This window comes from Adiantum capillus-veneris, chromosome 29, assembly GCF_014529385.1.
Source record: "Adiantum capillus-veneris isolate H3 chromosome 29, ASM1452938v2, whole genome shotgun sequence".
Classification (NCBI taxonomy): Eukaryota; Viridiplantae; Streptophyta; class Polypodiopsida; order Polypodiales; family Pteridaceae; genus Adiantum; species Adiantum capillus-veneris.
The window spans coordinates 29,663,215-29,679,698 of NC_140959.1; the positions used below are offsets into that span (position 1 = coordinate 29,663,215).

The 16,484-nt window shown below is 42.3% G+C and overlaps 1 pseudogene; it reads left to right on the forward strand.

The window, feature by feature from the left end:
- Positions 1 to 15,523: 15,523 nt before the first annotated feature.
- On the forward strand, positions 15,524 to 16,127 carry LOC147418973 (chlorophyll a-b binding protein CP24 10A, chloroplastic pseudogene; annotated as a pseudogene).
- The last annotated feature ends 357 nt before the right edge of the window (positions 16,128 to 16,484 follow it).

Genomic DNA, 16,484 nt, shown 5'->3' on the forward strand with positions numbered 1-16,484 from the left:
GGCCGGAACAGCTTCTCCATCAAGCGGTTGAATGTGGTTGGTTCATTGGTCAAGCCAAAAGGCATGACAATGTATTCGTAAAGACCAAATGTGGTGCAAAATGCGGTCTTTACAATATCTTGATCAACTATCCTTATCTGATGATAGCCACTTTTTAGGTCAATCCTATTGAAGTAGGTCGATCCTCGTAGCTTATCAAATAGGTCTTCTACCCGTGGAACGGGAAACCTATTCTTGATAGTGATCCTATTTAGTGCTCTATAGTCAACACACATACGATATGTGTTGTCTTTCTTTTGCACTAATAGCACCGGTGAGCAAAATGGAGATGAGCTAGGCCGAACCATGCCCTTGTCAACTAACTCATGCACTTGCCGCATAATCTCCTCTTGTTGAGCTTCAGATACTCTATAAAGAGGTTTGTTAGGCGGTGAACTTCCTGGAAGAAGTTCAATTGCATGGTCATCATTACCTCGTTTAGGAGGTAGCTCACAAGGGATGTTGTCAATAAAAACATCTTGAAACCCCTTGAGAAAATTGGATAACTCTAATTCCTTTTGGTTGCTTTTATTTTCTTTTGCTAAAGCATTAGGTTCATTTTGAGAATCTTTAACAAAAATCATGTACACGGAAATATAGCTCTTTATTGTCTTGTTGAAAGCTAGTGTATGTACAATGGGAATAGTGTTACCCATTTCCTTAGCATCTATATACTTGTCTATTTCCCTAAACTTAAAGGAGATTCTCCTTTCAGGAAATTTAACATCGGCAGCCAGGCGGTCAAACCATGGTGCCCCTAGGATTACATCCTCATGCTTGAGAGGAGAGATGAAGAAGTCCTCTTTGTCCACATAGCCTTGGACATGAAGCCTCAATTTCCCGATTAAGGGAGTGGCTGAAGCTTCTTGCCCCTCGAAGGCACTGTCTGCGCGGGTAGGACATCTCCCATCTCGTAGGATTGTATGCCTAGCTTGGTGGCCAACTCTATAAATATAAAATTGTGAGTAGAACCAGGGTCAAAGAGAATAAAAGCATCATGTTCTCTTACCTTTCCCCAAGCATGGCATAGAGGAGATCCTTTGTGATGAGTTTGGTGAGTCTCCTCTTCTTGGATTTCAACCAAGGAAGCTCTAGGAGGATCTTGACGGTTGTTCTTTTCGGGACAAGCGCGGTACGCATGCCCTTGTTCGCCGCACTTGAAACACCGGTTATCCTTGCGATAATGCTCAAGCTCTTCAGGAGAGAGTTTGTTCTTACCTTTGTAAACTCCCTTCTCTTTAGCTTTGTTGGAGTTGCCCTTAGGAGACTTTTGGACATTGTCCTTCCCCTTAGGCTCATTGGAACCCTTGTTTTCCGGGGGCTTATTATTTCTTTTCGCCCCCGTTTAAAAATTGATTCGTGAGGCCACCATAGTATAGTGTATTACCGCCGATATGGTACGTGGCCTTTGGGAGTTGACATACTCCGCCATTTCTTCGGTTAAGCCTGCACAAAATTGTTGCTTTTGCTCTCTAAAATCCATCTTTTTAAAGACAGTGGCTTTGAGTTGTAGGTCCCAAAACTTGTCTACATATTTGTGGATGGATTCATTGGGAGAGAGCTTTAAGCTTCGCCATTCGGTGAGTACTTTTTCTTTGGCATCTGTGTCCAAAGACTGCTTCATAATGGAAGCTCTTAAAGCTTTCCATGTTCGTGGAGCTTCACAGTTGGCTTGTAGGCTAGACCACCATTGCCTGGCGGACTTTTGAAAGTGCATAGCTACATGGCGTAGCTTAGAGGAATCCGTGAAGCCCTCATCTCCAAACGCCGCATCAAATTGTTAGATAAAGGCCAAGACTTTGTCCGTAGCACCAAAGGTTCCATCATAGGTAAGGAAAGAGATGCTCTTCCCTCCCTCTTTGAACTTCTTTACCTTGGATGACCTCTTCCATGCGGCATAGGATTTCCTATGGCCTCTTCTTTTTGATGGTTCAAAGGTTGCACCATCACTTTCTTCAGAAGGTGAAGAATTTGAAGAAGGTGGAGAAGAGGGTGACCTCTTTCTCACCTTTTCCTTGTCTTGATCTTCGTTGTCTTGACCATCACTTTCATAAGAGGAAGAGGATGAAGAAGATGGAGAAGAGGGTGTCCTCTTTCTCGCTTTTTACTTTCTTGCTTTTTATCATCCCTCTTTGAATTATGGCGTGGAGAAGAGTGTGATGGTCTTCTCCGCTTTGGTGGTGATGGAGAGCGTTTAGCCCGTCGTCTTCGTGGAGCCATCTCCGCCGAGGTGGCAGGAGACTCACTTCTTTCTCGTTCCTTCGATGGAGGCTCTTGAGTTCCCTTTTGGGAAGAAGATGCATCATCAAGAAGTAAATTCTTGAGCCCTTCGTATGGATTCTCCTCTTCTTCACAAATCGGAGAGAGACCTCTTTTGGGAGTCTCACAAGGAGGCTTCCTAGGTGTTCTCTCGTCATGGTGATGAGCTTAGAGAATCCCGTGAGCACGGAGCTGTCGTTGCACTTCGCTTTGGAGAGATGGATTGCCCATGGCTTGTTGAAGCCTAGAAACAAGATAGTTAACAAGCATTGAAGCATCATTAGTGGCTTGCTCATGAGCAAAATCAAAGTTATCAACATTAATTTCACTCTCTTTACTATTGTCAGCCATTCTAACAACTTTTAGGTGTAAAATTTTTAGGTGTACTTTGGCACTTCAAGCCCTAGTTGCTACTCCTCTTTACCTCTTTAGAAAAAGAACTCAAGCTACTGTACCCGCGGCTCGAATACCATTAATTGCAAGGAATAGAAGAGAGGGTCTTTCGACACCAAAATAGCACCGGCTCCTAACAAGCTTCTAATAGCTCAATAGTGGTTAAGCCGTAGGCAAGCCCCGTAGGACTCCACTATTACGACCATAGCTCTCGACGGTGATGCCCCGTTAACTGCACAAAGGCAGGCGCACTGCAAGGCTAAAAACTCCCTATTCTACTTACTCACAGGCAATTAATAATACCAACCATTTATAGCTAGCTTGAGGACCTCCCTTCTTGAGCAAGAAAAGAGAAACCTTGTGCTCTGATACCAATGTAACATTTAATGGTCTAAAAAACTTATGTGTAGTGGAAATTAGCATGAACATAGTGGGCATTTCATTAGAATAGATTCCTAATGAGAATTACAAGAGTGCTTGGGTGGAGAGAGCAATCAAAAGCATAACGCCTAGTTAGATAGCATCAACAATACTTTCAAAAGAGAGAGAAATTAAGCTATTGACAACAGTTGAGGACCGGATTTGCATGGAGCCAGTCCCCCCTCCAAAAGGCTTTGTATTATGGTTTCTCCCATCAAGAGAGACATTGTACAATACAATTCTTTGTGTTCCTTCAAGACTAGCTAGTGCAATGAAGATGAAAGCTTCATGCACTAAGCAAAACACTTAGTAAACACAACTTTAATTATCCCCGTTCTCAGACCCAAGACCTCACACACCTTCGAAGATGGTGAGAGCTAGCAGGGTATGAGAGTATATTGAGAGGAAGAAGGAGTATCTTACGAGAAAGATGTACATCTCCTCACATAATCACTCATATTAGCATAGCTTTAGCTTAGTAATTAGCTTGCTAGAGGAAATGAGCATGCATTGAAGCTTGGCTCTTGGTTGGATTTGCATCCACAATCCAAGAGTGTGTCGATGTAGGCTTCTATCTCACAAGCTTGGACTAGGTGATGAGCTCTCCATTAAAGCTTGGGAAGAGATAGTATTCTCTTTCTTCACACATGAGATTGTGTTAGTGTGTGTGTGATAATGCCTTGCAAAAATCAGCCCCCTCTCTCTCTTGGGCGAGCCCTCTTGCTATTTGCTCTTGCAGGCTTCCCATTGGACCTCCCCAAGTCAAGCCAATGGCTATTAAGCAGCATAAGTGATAGCCTTCTGACATGTGTCCCCCTTTCCCCTTTTGTGAGAGATTTAGGTCATTTAATAATTAAACTAAACTCTCATTGGACCCCTTTGCCTCCTGGCCAATAGGAATCAGGCAAGCCATTGGCTCCTGAATGCTCATTGGACCCCTTGGGAGACTGTCCAATAGTCTTCTAGGAGACTTAATTCTCATTGGTTCTTTTATTAAGTGTTTTTAAATTAATTAAACTAGATTTACTCTAGCCTAATTCTCATTGGTCCACCTCCAAGGCCATCCAATAGGAATTGGGCACACCTTGTGGGCATCTGGGCTAGGGAGCTGACATGTGTCCCTAATTCCCTTTGTGTAAAGGGAGCCTGTGTGTGTGTGTGTGACTTTCTCTCTCATCTTCTAGAAGAAGGGCTCGCCCCCTCCCATGTAGGGATATGCAAAGACTTTTTTTACACACACAAAGCATCCAATTTCCCCTAGGGTTGACCTTTGGACACAACCTTTGAATTTTGGAACCTTAGCATTTTGGAAGTCTTAATGGGCTAAACCTTAGGGTCTTTTTAGCCCATTGTTGCACATGGCTCTTTTGCAGATGGCCCCCCCTTTGGATCCCTACTATGGCCGGTCTACTAGCTTAACCAATATTCTAGCTTTTTCTCCCCTGGCACTTCCCCACATTAAATGATCAGTTTAATATGAGAAAATTGTTTAGGAGAATTAGATATTGATTATTATGACACGGGGCATAGAGGCATTCAACCTACTCTTTGAGGAGTAGAGACATACTTCTATTGGCCTACCATGAAAGTGGACATACAAGAGTATGTTTCAAAATGTGTGGTATGCCAAAAGACTAAATATGATAGAAGGAAGAAACCTGGATTACTCCAGCCATTGCCCATCCCTAATTCACCATCGGAGAGTATATCCACGGATTTTATCTTTGGATTACCCAAGTCTATCCATGGGAATAGGAGAATATGGACAATGGTCGACAGGTTTAGGAAGCAAGCACACTTTATTCATGTCAAAAGACTATTAAGGCACACCAAATAGCAACTATCTTCATATCTCAGATTTTCAAACACCATGGATTACCAACATCCATCATGTCAGATAGAGATCCTAGAATGACCAGTAATTTTTGGAAAGGTCTCTTTGAAAATATAGATACAAGATGAAATTTCTCTTCGGTCTATCACCCACAAACGGATGGCCAAAATGAGATAGTCAATCTTATGATACTCGATCTACTAAAGACTTATGTTACAGAAGTAGATCAACGATGAAGGAGTACTTACCCCTTGTAGAGTATTCATACAATAATATTGTCCATACTCCTACGGGAAAAGCACCTTTTGAAATCATAGAGGGAAGACCTAAAAGTCCCTTGCTACTCAAAGTACATGGGAAGATCTTTATTGCTGATGAGTATAGCCGTGACCTACAAAAATCTTTTCAAAAGGTTAAGAAGGCTATATCCATCTCTCAACAAATGCAAAAAGCTACTGCTGACAAGCACAGAAGGGCCTTAACGTTGAAAGAAAATGATTGGGTCTTACTTAAGTTTCCCAAGGCTCCATTGAGACAAACGACAGGCAAAAACCCTATGGGCCATCAAAAGTATTATGCTAAATTAGCAAAAAGATACTATGGTCATTTTCAAATCTTGTAGCTAATCAATGACATGGCTTATCAACTCAAGTTGCCCAACCATTGGCTCATACACAATTCTTTTCATATGAGCCTACTTAAGCCTTACAAAGGAGAGCCACCAATAGAACCAATTATTGAAGGCCCTCCAAAAATCGAAGACCAAGAAGAGGTGCTACAACCGGAAGCCATCCTTCGGCATGAAGACAAGGTACTACGGCATGGTAAGATTATCCGACAGTATCTTATTAAGTTCAAAAACTATCCTTTTGAAGATGTTACATGGATGCAAGGAATACAACTTAAGAATAGTATGAACCTTGTCAATGCTTACAACGTTGCACTAGAGTAAGCAAATGTAAATGCTTTCTAAATGAACAATGTTTTCGTCTTATAAGACTAATCCTTTTTTTGTGCACAAATTTAAATAGTATACATGCTTAGAATCATGTTTGTAATGACGACGTCGCTCAAACACCAAGTAGAATTTGTCACTCTACTTTGGGAGTATGATATGGACTAAAGAGCAGACATATTTGTAGCAGCTACGTCTCCCAAGCACCAAATGGACAAGTCATCCATTCTGGAATGATGTCGCATGGTGAAAAGGGATCCTCTACCCTCTAAGAAACGTAGACTAATGACTAAGATTTTATCTCTTCTACCTCATAGTCGAGGACGACTATGATTTCAAAAGAGAGGTAAATGTCGTAAAATCTAATATCTAACCAACCCAAATAATTTTCTCATATTAAACTGATCATTTAATGTGGGAGAATAAACGCGAACAAGGATTAGAATATAGACATGTGCTTATGGATCTGTCTCAACATGGGGCCAAGGTTAAAAGGGTCCAAATGAGAGATGGTATGTTAAAGTGCAATGCTACCTAATGGAGCTTCAAGATCTTAGGGTTATCTTCATTAAAGACCTCCAAAAGTTAGTGTTAAAAAATCCTTTGATCTTAGGCAAGCTAGGATTGACCTTGAGGTGGGAATCCTCAACCCAAGCATGAGGTGCTTGTCGGCTTGGTAAGTGTTAGTGGGAACCTTGCCCAAAAGCTTGAGGTGCTTCTCACATGCTTAAATGACTAAGGTTCTTGAAGTGTTCAATTCAAAGATAAACTCTCAAGAGGCATCAACGTTTCCACTCTTAATTGACTAAGTGCTTGAAATATCCAATTCAAACCAAATGACTTAATAAGCATAAAAGATACATGTTCAAATGATCCTCCACATGTGACCCTCATAATATGTTTGAATGCTATTGAATAGATTTTAAAGGGGTCCAATGAGAATTTAGATATATAAAAATGAATAATTAAGTTCTTTCTCTCAAAGAGGAAAAAGAGAACACATGTTCAAATGAAATAATTAAATAATATGAGAGAGAGAGAGGGAGAGGTGTGGACCAAGCATGAGAGGGGAGGTATATCTCCCTCACACACACACACACACACACACATTCTCTTATTGTGTCTTATCGTGTGGAGTACAAAGTGCAAGAGCTCCATCTCCTTCTCCAAGTTTGTTGAGAAGTGGAGAGCTTATACCAACACTCTTGGCTATGGAATGAAAATCCAACCAAGAGCCATGCTTAAATGCTTAAGCTTTCCATCTTCTTCATCTTCATTACTATGCTATTATGCTATGCTAAGTAAGAAGAGTGATGATAAGTAAGGAACTATTTCTTTCTCCTATGGATGATTCTTCTTCCTCTTTCCTGCGCTCATTTCCCGCTAGCTCTCTGCACCTTCAAAGGTGTTTGAAGCCTTGGAACTGAGGATTGGGATAGTTAATGCTTTCTGCAAAGTTTAGGTTATGCTCGTGATGCATGAAGCTTTCCATCTTCATAGTATCACCAAGGTCACAAGGAACACAAAGATTGTATTGTAACAAGTCTCTCTTGATGGGAGAATCTATAATACAAACGCCTTTTGGAGGGGGGGCCGATCTGGCCCTCAACTATTGTCATATTCTCTAATACTCTCTCTCTTGCAAAAGTATTGTTCATGCCAAGTTAATTAAGTACTATGTTCATGTTGCTACCATCAATTAATTTCACCCTCTATGTTCTCAAAGTAATCTAACAAAAATGCTCACTCTAATTCTCTTAATTCCGCTATTCTCAAAGTTCATAGGCCATTTCCATTACACGCCTCTCTCTCTCTCTCTCTCTCTCTCTCTCTCTCTCTCTCATCGTGGATTGTCTAAAAGGCGATAAACAGTTTACATGCATGTGCATGTGCATGTGCATGCCCGCATGCGAATGCACGCACACACACAGGTCCATTGGACCCATCCATTTATGGGTCATGATTTCGAATGTCGATGGGAACAGTGTCTATGTTGAGAAAGTTGAGGGAGGTAGGAGAGCCTAGCCTTGGGAACTATGGGGGGTTTAGAGAGACTTGAGCCACTTACTTATTGGTACTTACTTATTGGGGGGTTTAGAGAGACTTGAGCCACTTCGTTATTGGTATCAATGTTTTCGAAAAATATAAACCTCCAAAATCCACGTGAAGCCACATGGCAGTTTCAAGGCTTCGTGAGAGACGAAGCTCTCCATTGTTATCATGTAATTATTTTTGCCTCCTTGGCTCATGTTGCCTATAGTGTTTGGTTGTATATGGTTATTGTTTATTTACTCTCTCTTTTGTAGAGAGTATTACCAAAAGGGCATAAAAAACTTCTATAATTTGTTGAGGAAAGTGGCCATGAATCAAATAAGGCATATATGAAATGTACAAAACACGTAGAAGTAATAAAATCAAGAGGCTTCCCATAATAATATTTGAGCTTATTTGAATGTTATGCATGGAAATCTAGTACACATTTTAAAAATCTCTCTCTCTCTCTCTCTCTCTCTCTCTCTCTCTCACACACACACACACACACACACAGTGTGCATGCATATGTGTGTTTGCATATACAAATAGACAAGTTGGCTATGTATGAAGCTACGATGTTACAAATACAAGGCAGAAAACGTGCAATTGAAGCATAAAAAAACAAAAGCACATTGACACATATTTATCCTATGTCTTGTCCCAATGTATTTAAATGCATAAATCAAATGTAAGCACAACTTTGTGTGTGTGTGTGTGTGTGTGTGTGTGTGTGTGAGAGAGAGAGAGAGAGAGAGAGAGAGAGAGAGAGAGAGAGATAGTGAGTGTGTGTGTGTGTGTGTGTGTGTGAGTGAGAGAGAGAGAGAGAGAGAGAGAGAGAGAGAGAAGAGAACTCTTTTACATTTTAGGAGTAACCCTCAAAGAGTCTTAAAATAAAGGCCTGATTCAAGAGGGAAATAGGATAACTAATTTACAAACACATTAGTGGAATGAACCCAAATGTGAGGGTTGTTACTTCTTTGCGAAGAATCCCATACACCGAGCAAACTTTTTCCAGCAAAGAAGAAACTGAGCAAGATCAAGCAATTTAAAACATAGAACGATATTTTTTTAGCAACCCCAAGTCTATGCAAAGTAAACTAGGTAATCGTTATATTGAAAGAAATGTCCCCCTCCTCCCCCCGAGCTTGCACTCCCCCACCTCTTTGTGCACCCCCTCTTTGCCTTCGTAGACAATCGTCTTTTGTGCTACCCAATCCTTCGCTTGGAACTACTAAAGACCCTCCACCTCACAAAAAGGCTCTGAAAGCCTTGATTACCTCATCAAAGGTTGCTTCCAATTCCCCCCTATGCACTGTCGATCCATCTACCTAGTTGACATCCCTACAAAACCTTGCTCAACGAATCACGAATATGTCCCCCAAGCTCCAAAAGTTTTTTGAGTTGCTTCATTAGAGAGTATCTCAATAGATACCTTCTAAAAATTGAAGTAAAAGGCCAATGTGAGTGATGGGGGGGGGGGGGGGGGGGGGGGGGGACTTCTAGAGAGAGAGGTGTTGCACGTCAAGTGACACAAAGAGGGGTTTGTGATGCATTAGAATTGGGTGCACAGATAGAGAGAAATTTATTGCAATCATCTGTAGAAGGGCATCTTGTGTTCTCCTCTCTCTCTCTCTCTCTCTCTCTCTCTCTCTCTCTCTCTCTCTCTCTCTCTCTCTCTCTCTCTCTCTCGTGGTTGTCTAAAGAGCCCGAGTGAAGGCATTCATCTCTATATTTGTGCCAACAGGGAGAGATAAGAGGTTTCCCTGTATGTGCCCTACCGTATAGGGATGCCACAAGAGGGAGAATGAAATGACAAGCGTGATGTCTGCTTGTGTGAAAGTATGTGCGCGCTGATGTCCTTGCAAGAGCTGGATAGGGAGATGGCATGCAGGGAGGAAAAGGGAGAGCAAAAAGCAGATGGCATGTAGACAGAGAGAGATGGCATGCACATTGACCAAGGGCAAGAGAGAGAGGAAGATGATTGAATTACACAAAACTAGTATGTGACCCGCGCGTTGCCGCGGCTACATGTGCGTTAGTTGAAGCAACCATTGTTCTCCTTCCCTTCATAGGGAGGGCAAATCTGAACAAATGCCTATGATTCTCATGTGAGCTTTTATAGCGAGTCTTTAATACACTTGTGCATCAACCACCACTATAACTACTTTCTAGATGACAATGTATGACAACACACAAGGTCTAAGTGCCCTCCACATTCACATCAACCAAGCACAAATCTATCTTTTGGATCAACACTATGTCTACCTTTTTTATTGTAAGATCGAACAACTAATAAAGTGTAGTTACTCTCCACATTCTTGTGGATTGACCAAGGACAAATCTCCTTCTAGTTGGTCATCCCAAGCTCCAACATACTCCTCCTAATCATGGCAAGTTTGTCCCTCCCCCACCTTCTCTCTATCCGTGTGTGTGTGTGTGTGTGTGTGTGTGTGTGTGTGTGTGTGTGTGTGTGTGTGTGTGTGTGTGTGTGTGTGTGTGTGTGTGTGTGTGTGTGTGTTGAGTCAAGAATTATCAGGTCAATTTGAGGTCCCTTGGGAATGAGTTAAGTAATGGGCTCCCTTTGCATGATGTCTTGTCTTAACATCCTATGTCTCTCTCTAAGGAGGCAACAAATTTGCGATTAGGCTAGAGACGTCCCCCTCACACAATTGATATGGGACCCTGGTGAGTGGTAGTGGCCCTCTAAATAGAGATAAATGAAGTGTTATTACTCTCCACATTCTTGTGGATTGACCAAGGACAAATCTCCTTCTAGTTGGTCATGCCAAGCTTCTCGTTTGCTTCTCAAAGGCAATATTCCTAGATATGTGTGTGTGACCTGGGGGTGATTGCAAAGCTATAGCAACTTTTTCTTTATAAATTTCAAAATTTACAGGCTGGATTTCACTCAATCTAGCGAGCATGTACACTTGCATCTACCAAGACTTGTCACATGGATGTTGAGGTCTCTTGCAATTGACCATAAGCATGTTAATAATATAAGCTGCATATTGTTTTTTGTGTACATTTGGGCACCATTGGCACCTTAAAATGTGAGTGCAATGAAAGTAAAAAGTTCACTCAATCATTTCTCTTTGCAAGAGTTTTGGGCATCATGCTAAAAGAAAGGGCGTACTGCAAAATACACACACACACACACACAAACAAACAAACATACACACATACATGTTCTTCTTTGAGAGAGCAGACTGTATTCAACCATTCACATGGTTGCCCTTACCCATAATACCATAGCAGCCAGTTGGCTTAGCTCCCACTCCCTTAAATGTGAGACAGAGCATTGAGGCACTACATGGAGGAGAGTCTCTTTTTGTACGCGAATTATATCCCTTAACAATTTGAGAGTGCGATCATCATACCCTACATTAGTGCTCAGCTTCTGATCACATCAAACTTGCTTTACCCACATTTTAGCCCATACCATGGCCTACATACCTTTCTCTCCTAGCCACCTCATGGATTCAACTTGTCAGTGGCCACCCTTATATCCATAGTCTTTGAGCATGTTCCATGTTGTACTCGGTCCCATAGGTCAATCTAACCTTTAAGGATGATCTCTCTCTCTCTCTCTCTCTCTCTCTCTCTCTCTCTCTCTCTCTCTCTCTCTCTCTCTCTCTCTCTCTCTGTCTCTCTCTCTCTCTCTCTCATTAACTTTTGAGGTCACTGTGTCCCCCTCTCCTTGTATAAGTATGTGAGCACGCAAGCCCTTGAATTCAAGAATCAACGTTCATCGGCTAATATTTTTAGGTTTGTTGTGATCTTCTTCTTCTCCTCCTCTCTCTCTCTCTCTCTCTCTCTCTCTCTCTTCTAACTTGCTATGCAACATGACGACTTGTTGCTAACAATGTTTGGATTGGATAAGGTTTGCCTAAACTTAATAGCTGAGAGTCGAGATTAGTCGGTCTCAAGATTAATGGGTCTCAACCCATGTCAGTAGGAAGAAAAATCTCTCTCTCTCTCTCTCTCTCTCTCTCTCTCTCTCGTTTGTACTATTAAAATGAAGCATGTGAGAGGCGAAGATCCTGGTCGTGTGTACCAGCGAGCCTTTTCTGCTCGATCACGAGCCGGCTCTTTTCTCTCTATCTATCTAATAAGAACCTTGAAATGGGCATAGCCTTTCGAATGGTTGACTTTTGAGGCCCTCTTGGTTAGCAAGAACCTGCTCAAGATCTGTCTCATCACTCCATCATATCAAGAATTTATCTTCTAAAAGCCACTAATTTTCTTGACTTGCAAACAAAGGTGGAAGGCTATTTAGCCATTCCAAAGTGACCAGGCTCTAAATGTAAGCAAAATGACATGGAGACAGTCCTACAATGGAGGCAGCCCTACAAAAAGAGACCGGAGTCATCATTTCTAGGGGGAGGCCACATTAGGTATGTAACACCAAGGAGGATCTAAATGAGCAAACGATTGCTAACTCCAAGACCAATGCCAATGCCCTCGACTGGCAATGATCATCCTCCAATGCAATCATCTCAGTGTTCTGGAAAAATCATTTTTTCAAACATAGAAAATTGCTTTCCTTTAATTTTCCAAGAGAAAATTTAGAAAATTAGGTTTATTTTGCAGGTTTTTATGCCATTTTTCTCTATTTTGGGGTGGGATTTCTCCTTTTCCCCTTTCCCTCAACCGGCATTTTTGAAATTGAAAACGGCATGATATTAAGCTAAGACACATTTTTCCCAAACATTGAATGGAAGACCCGCCTTACACGATCGTTGCCATGAGCACTGTTGCAGCAAGCAATGCCACCTGTCCCCTTTGCAAAACCCCTTTTTTCTTGCCTATGTCAGGAGTTTGAGATGTGAAAACTTGGGAAAGCTAAAAAGCCTAGATGGTCACGTTCGAGCTCTCAACATTGTAGCATCCGTTGACTGGCCGAAAAAAGACGAAGAAAGTCTGGAGACGAATGTGGGACTCTCTCTCTCTCTCTCTCTCTCTCTCTCTCTCTCTCTCTCTCTCTCTCTCGTGGTGTGGAGGGTCGCAGCTAGGCAAAAATGAAGTTCGTCAGGATCAAGGGTGGGGGACAGGCAACGGTAGAGGAGTAGGTGGCTCAGCAAGCGCTTGTGGCGAGTGGGACATGTATTGGATCCAGAGTCTTAGCGTCCCGGCCAACAGAGGATTGAGGTTGTATAAGGGTGTGGGGCTCGTGGCGGATCAGCTGTTGGCAACCACGGGTGTTGATAGAGGAGACTATACGAGGCCTATTGCGGCAACATTTGAGAAGTTATACATAAAGTAAATGGCGGGTTGTGTTCATGATCGAGTTTAAGGGGGGGGGGGGGGGGAGCATTCTCTGTCAACAAGCGCCAAGGCCAATCAATGGCACTCTCTCTCTCTTTCGAACAGAAATAGACATACACACTCCTCAATAGGACTAAATGGGATTGGCCACTCTCTCTCTCTCTCTCTCTCTCTCTCTCTCTCTCTCTCACACACACACACACACACACACACCTGCGACACACACGATAGTGTCGTAGAAAATGAAACCTAATTTCTCTCTCTCAAACCTACGATCTGCCGCAACTCTCTCTCTCTCTCTCTCTCTCTCTCACACACACACACACACACACACACACGCACACACACACACACGTTCGAGGCAGACCAACTTATCGACGTGTGACACAACTCGTTGTTCGTTATTTTCCCAAACTACGAAGTAGAGCCACCCTTTACAAAAACAAAAATAATCACCCTTGAAAATTGAAGGGTAGAGTGAAACTCCATGGCCTTGCTAAAGACTTTAAATAATATAAAAACATATATAGTACTAAGTATTGTGACTTTTTGACAGACGAAGTCAAAACTAAGTTTTTTTTCATTTTCTACCATCATTGTACTTACCCTTCACTTTTACATTTCAAACCAAATGTTTCTTAAAGTAAGTTCTTGAAAAGAAGGAGAGAGTGACACATGGATGCCCTCTCTTTTTTTGAAAATTTTAAGCTCAATTATATATAGTATAGAAGGGAAGGCCAAGGTGGAGAAACATAGAGTTATTCTTTTAAATTTTAGAATCCCAAAGAGAACCGCACGTCGATGTCCGCTCATAGGCTAGGGTAAAGGGGCCAATAAAAATTCAGGTCCCTATTGAGGGACCTTGCTACCCTCAGTTTTAAAATCACCTTGCACCAGTATAAGGACACCAAAAGCCCGTTGGTAGAGTGGTTAGAGCGGAAAACTTTTCAATCTCCACTCAATCTTGAGATCGAGCTTGTTGGCAAAATGACGCATTACTCCCCCTGGGGTGTCTCGCTTTAAACCCTTTATTTTGTTACACTAGAAATTTTTGGCATTGTCGTACGTTGTCTCTACACTCCTGATCGCGTTCAATTTTTTCCTGCGTGTAGATCTCACCTTCACCTTCCCTTTGCGCTCCTCCACGCTTACAACAGTGCACAATGTGCTCTGCAATCATTGGCGCAGCTTAGGTGGCCTTAACTTGGCCCCTTTAGCCTAGGTGTGTACATTTATTCTTTTAAATTTTGGGATTCCAAAGAGGACCGCACGCCGGCGTGCACTCATAGGCTAGGTGTGCCTAGTTATTTTTTCCATGCTTCACTAGCATAAGGCAAGTAAAGCGCTGAGAGAGAGAGAGAGAGAGAGAGAGAGAGAGAGAGAGAGAGAAGAGAGGAAGGAAGATACGAGTGCAACAAATGAAGCCTTCCTGGTGGTGCACAAACGTACTCCCATCTCAAAAGCTCAAGTCTGTGTAGAGCATCACCGTCTCCATTGGCCTCCATATGCAAAACCCTCGCTGCACGCAAACTTGATACCCTGTTGAATTATCCTTGCAAGCTTGAGAAATCTCAAACAAGTGCAAGGAACTCCAAACTCCAGCTTTGAGAAGCCTATCTTGACTCAAAGAGAGAGAGAGAGAGAGAGAGAGAGAGAGAGAGAGAGAGAGATCTAGGTCGGCATGGCTATAGATCTGCTACTGCTAAGGCCTCTTGCGGTCCTCTTTGGAATCCCAAAATATAAAAGAATAATTGCACACACCTAGCCTATGAACACATGCCGGTGGCCACTGTTGTTCGAGCAGTGCTATTTTTTGCAATTTTTTTAAAGTCCTCCATACCTCATTTTTCCTTGCATAATGTATTTCAAACCTTATAAGAAATGAAGTAGGGAAGTCTGTGGTTCATGTTTTTGCCTCTTCGATGGAACCCCTACCCTTGTTAAATATAAGATCATCGAAAGATCTCACTGCAAGAAGAATTTTACACCCCGAGAGAGAGAGAGAGAGAGAGAGAGAGAGAGAGAGAGAGAGAGAGAGAGAGAGAGAGAGAGAGAGAGAGAGAGAGAGAAGGAGAGTGTGGACGTCTATTAGCACAAGGGAAAAGGCAAAGATAGGGATCTACATTTCCCAATGAGGAGGGGAGAGAGAGAGAGAGAGAGAGAGAGAGAGAGAGAGAGAGAGAGAGAGAGAGAAAGGGGATTTCTTGTCTGAGTTTGAATGCAAAGAGAGAGATAGATACCACCATCTAGTTGAGGCCGAAGGTGCACAAAAAGAGAGAGAGAGAGAGAGGAATGCTCTTCATTCTTCTCTTCTTTGCACAATGCGACCATGTACCCGTCCTCCTCATCAACAGCTTTTCCTTGCAATCCTACCCCTCCCTATCCGAGCCCTATCCTTCTCCCACTCCAATGGCTCTTGCCTTGTTTGCATGGCCACCAAGAATGTCACTGCTTGGTCCTCCCCTGACCAGAAGTCGTGGCTTTCCAGGGCTAGGGGAGGTGGAAACCTTGTCGATTCTGGATGGCTTAACATATTGCTTCTTGATGACTATGGCTTTGATCCCCTCGTACTTGGACAGGAAACTTATTGCCAATGGTGGTGGGAACCTTTGTGTGGCAAGCATGGAGTTGAGTCCCCTAGTTCCAAGCTGGAGCTCAACCTTGAGAAGTTGGTCCATTCTCTTTCGAAATGTTGTTGGATACCCAATTGTTGTTGATGGGATGGGTTGATGGGTTAACTTCTTTGACACTAGTTCTCAATCTGTTGAGTGGGCTACTCTTTGGTGCCGCACATCTGAAAATTTTGTACATTGTCTCCAAGGCTACCTTGGTGGAAAGTTCTCTGATCGTCTTGCGTTTGCTAATGAATCAAAGAATGGCAAGTGCATCCCTGACTACTCTAAGTTTGAAAGTTACAACTCATAGAATAGGTCAATAGGTGTCACTATTGGAAGTAAAACTCGCTCGGTTTTTTGTTTGCTCAAAAAGACTTGCTCGGGGTTTGGTAAAACTCTGCCTTTGTCTCTTTCAAACTCAACTGAAACTTATCAAATGAACCATCCAATTCTCATCTAGTTAGACTAACAAAAAGATTATTATGGCTTGCAAGCATCCAATTGTTGCAAGCACTTAGCTACGGGGCATTGACAACGTATATCTTTTCAAGAAAAATATTCAAAATTTTCCACATTGCAACAACGTATATCTTTTCAAGAAAAATATTCAAAATTTTCCACATTGCAAAAACTCTCAGCAAATTGACTGAAATTTTCTAAAGCATCA